Genomic DNA, 4,749 nt, shown 5'->3' with positions numbered 1-4,749 from the left:
CTCTAGGAATGAGTCTATCCCCCCCCGACCGCGTAGGTTTCTCGATGCCGCACAAGCGAGCATAAGTCGCATAGGCCAACTCCGGAGTGCCGCCTTGTAGGAGCGACCCTCACAAGCATGTGCGAATGAGCACAAATGGCAAGCAAGTGTAATCATCGTCTCAAGTATCCAATTCTCATGTCTCTAACATGGTAATAATCACTAGCATCTCAATGATCTAGCACTAGGTCACAATGTGAAGTTCCAACATTCACTAAGTCTAGTGCCTCTTTATAACACTAAGACAATTCTATATTCAAGCACGTTCCAATTTCCAAATCTCTCAATGGCCCTATCCACTCGGTTCATACATAACCCGAGCTCAATGCCGCTTTATGACATTAGCTCACAATTTCACATGTCAATCTTGTCTAATGCCTCTTTATGGCATTGTAGTAGTTTCTATGTCCAATGAGAATTTAAGTTCAAGGGCACTTACACATGTTATTTCTACTATAAGAAACATGGTACCAAATCCCACACGAAATGTTAAATGTAACCATAAGCCCCACATGCAACTCTCTACTACATAGAGGTCTAAAAATGCATTATATGTAACATAGACATTTTAAGCATTCTAAAATTCATAATAAATACATTTAACATGAACATACATGATTTTTCAATTTACGATACTCAAATCATCCCAAATGAGAATTTCTTATTGTGCGGCTAGGTCAAACCCACCGAAGCATTTCAGAACTCTTCGTAAACTCAAACGAAGTTATCCCCAAGTCCTCTAGCACCCTAAAGGTAAAGAAAGAAGAGAGAAACGAACGTTACGAACAATCCCTAGTTCGATCTTTAACCGTGTCAAGAAAAGGGCCAATACTTACCTTTAGAGTAAAAATCCTCTCTCAAGCTCCAAAAGAGAGCTAGAACCCTTCCAATCCAACCTAATGGAAGATTCTAATCCAACCAATTGAGCTCCAAAAGCCCTAAAATCAAAATGCCCAAAATCAACCATAAAATCCTATTCTAGGGTTTCATAAGGTAAAACCTACCAAAACATGGATCAAAGGCTAGAATTAAGGTACTAACCTCCCTAGGTGCCCCAAAACAAGCTCCAAATCTTCTAGGGTTGAAGATTGATCCTCCACAAAGCTCCAATAGCAAGCTCCAAGCCTCCAATGGTGAGCAGAGGGAGAGGTAGATGCTCCAAAGCCTCAAGATCTTGCTCTCCTCTAACTCTTTAATTTCTTCTTCTTCTCCTTCTTCTTCTCTCTCTAGAGTGAGTGTGAGGGAGAGAAATGAGGGAGTGAGAGAGTGGAAGGACCATAAAAGCCCTCTCAAGTAACAATATCCACCTAGGTCCCTCAAATAAGCAATGTGTGCACTGCCTGGTCTGGGCAGATTTCGGACTGAGGGACCGGTCTCCCCGACCTAGGACCGGTCTCTCAGCCTGCCCCGAAAATCCAACGTTCGGGAACCGGTCTCTCCCCGCATGGGACCGGTCTCTTCCTGCGAAAACGCGCTCGGGGACCGGCCTCACCCGCCAGGGACCGGTTGCCTCGCAGTCAGCCGCAACACTGTTCCAAGGGGACCGGTCTCTCCCACCAGGGACCGGTCCCCGAGAGTAAAACTCTCAGGACTTAGCTGGAATTCTAGAATTCAAACTTTTTAGGACGGAACACCTTCTACGACCCTCCACAAGACGTGGAAAAGCTCGGAACACATCCAATCACTTGAATCACGCAATTTGCACAAGTCCAGTGTGTTACACTTTGTGTGTGTGGCATTAGTGAGCCTAATGAATGCTAGAGAATATAACACATAGTGTGTTGTGGCATTGTGAATATGGCATCCTCATAGTTATGGATTAGCGAGCATGGCATTCTTATAGTTAAGGATTGGATTGAGCATGGCATCCTTATAGTTAAGGATTGGATTGAGCATGACATCCTTATAGTTAAGGATTGGATTGAACATGGCATCCTTATAGTTAAGGATTAGATCATATTCACTTGTAAGACTTGGCTTGAGGGCGGTCGCTCCCCCTCAAGCGATGAGTTCCGGAGTAGTCATCACTGGGTTGTAGTTTCCCCAGTGGACGGTTCCGTCGGGTTGTAGGAGTTTCTTCTCGATAGTAGGGATTTGAGTTGGTGAGTTTTGGGCGAAACCTACGAGTTAGCCAAGAGGATTGGGTATTGGAATTAGAAATTGGCATGCATCATGAGTATCATATATTTGTTAGTATTCTTGTTCAGGCATAGTAGCTGCATTTGTTTAGAATGACTACCTATCTATCTATTTTTCTTTTGTTTATGCATGGTTTAGACCTAGTGGGAAGTCGGCGGGGTCGGCGGCCGAACCCATTGAAAACTTTCTTGTAGTTCTCACTCCACTATTTTTCCAGATTCAGGTCCGAGCGAGGCGGTCAAGGACCGTGGCAAGGGTATCGCACCCTAGCTAGTGACTACCCGAGTATAGTTCATACCATCTTTTGTATATGATGAACAAAGTTGCAAAAGTGTATAAATGAAGTAAAAGGCTTGTATTTTGGATAATCATGTGATGTATGAAGAATGGAAGAATGAAGGTTGTAATATGCATGTATGTGATTAAATGTAATCATAGTACTTGTATGGATGTAATAGTTGTAGAACTTTCACTTTTAGTTATTGCTTGCCTTCTTGAAAGTCATGTATATCTATGTTCCGCTTGCACAAATTATATACATGTTGATACTTGTGTTGAGTCTTGGGCGGGCAGTGGAATTGCTGTCCGTCCAGCGTCTGTTGACGAGCCCGAACCTACCAAATCGGCTGTCCCGGAGCATGACAGCGTTGGATCCACTCAGCTCCCTAGGTGAACAGTAGCGAAAATGGCGCGGCGTTGTTGAGAGGATTAGTATAGAATCTATAGATCGCGCATGGTCCACGAGGCAGATCGCATGAGAGGGAGGTCCACGGTGGACCTCCCTCTCATTATATATATAACTAGTGTAGGCCCGCGCTTCGCGGCGGAAAATTTACGTAATTTTTAACATATTTTAAATAATTTTTTTAATATTTTAATTTTTAAATCTAATTTAAAATTTTAAGCATTAAAAAATTAAATATAAAAATTATATATAGTAAATAAATATAGATTTATAAATAAAATTAGATATATATAAATTAGATTTAAAATTTAAAATTTGAAATTTATATATAAAATTTAAAATTCTTATATCTTTCTTTCTCTCTCTTCTCTCTCTTCGTCTCTCTGTCTCTCTCATCTTCCCCTCTCGCCCTTCCCTCCCGTCGGTGTCCACCCGCGCGCTCCGCCCCGCGTGCCGCGTCCCGCCCCGCTGCCGCGCGCGCACCGCGAGCCCTCGTGCGCCGCGAGAAGGCATCCGGCCGGCGCCTCGCCGCGCGCCCCCGTGCCTCGACTGCCGCTAGTGCCCCTCGCGCGCGCCCGCCGCTCGCCCGCCGCGCTATCGGAGTGCCGCCGCACTCGCCCAGCTTTCGCCTCCGCCTCATGGGCGCGCCGGCCTCGGGATGGGGGGTGGAGAGAGAGGCTGAGAGAGTCCGTGAGGAGCAAAGGAGGTGGGGGTGGGGGGAAGAGAGCGGAGGCGGCGGGGGAGGGAGAGGTAAGAGATGGAGGCAGGGGGAACCCGAACCGCCGGGCGCGGGGCTGAAAACCCCCTGGGCGTGACCGCCCCGCGGGCGGTCAGCGCGCGGGGGGGTGGTGGCTAGGGAGAGGGAAGACAGAGGTGAGGAGGAGAGAGAGGGGGGGGCGGGCTAGGGAGTGGAGGGGAGAGAGAGTGAGAGGGTGTGTGTGTTCGGGAGGTCCGCAACCCCCGCGCGCGCCAGAGAGGGGCAGCGGGCTCCCTTCTCTTCTTTCTCTCCTCTCTATCTTTCTCCCTTTCTCTGTCCTTGCTCTCTCTCTCTCTCTCTATCTGCCTCTCTCTCTCTGTACCTCTTTATCTCTTCCTCTCGCCTGATAAAGTCCCCGCAAACGCGGGGGCGGTCTAAGAACTTCGATTCAGAGTTATATATATATATATATATTATAATATATATATATATATATATTATATATTATATAATTTATTAAATATATATCATTTTATATATAGTATTTTATTATAGAAAAATATTTATATTATATATAAAATTAATTTATAATTATTTATAAATTTCTAAATATTAAACTCTTATTATTAATATATGTTTATTACAATTTTAAATATATTTAATCTATATATAAAAATAATAATAATAATATATATAGTATATTAATTATTATATATTTATTATATAGCCGAATTTTTTATGCTGAATTTTTAATTGGTGAACGTACAATATCTGTATAAATCACGTATCCGAATAATTATCGAATCCGTTTTTAGCCGTATTTTTCAACGAATTTAAAAATTTAAAAATAAATTTTATCCGAATTCTGTCCGTATCGAATATTTACCGAATCCGAATTAACTAACTATGGTCGGGTATAGGATATCAAACAGTTTGGACAGGTTTAGAGTTTAGATATATGCTAATATGCTGTGCAGTTTATACATACGTCCCCATATACGCTTTGCAGTGGTTTACCTGTGCGAATGCCGAATACCGTGTACAAAATAAAAAAAAAAACAAAGTTTTTTTACTTAATTATAAAATTTTCAATGCAAAATCAAGTTAACATTTTAGTTAAAAGTTTTTTGAAAAGCAAAGTCAACCCGCACCTGCAATGAGAAATGAGAAATCGAATTAAAACAAAAAC

This window comes from Ananas comosus, linkage group 14 (genome assembly GCF_001540865.1).
Source record: "Ananas comosus cultivar F153 linkage group 14, ASM154086v1, whole genome shotgun sequence".
Lineage (NCBI taxonomy): Eukaryota > Viridiplantae > Streptophyta > Magnoliopsida > Poales > Bromeliaceae > Ananas > Ananas comosus.
Note: the sequence above shows the minus strand (reverse complement) of the source record.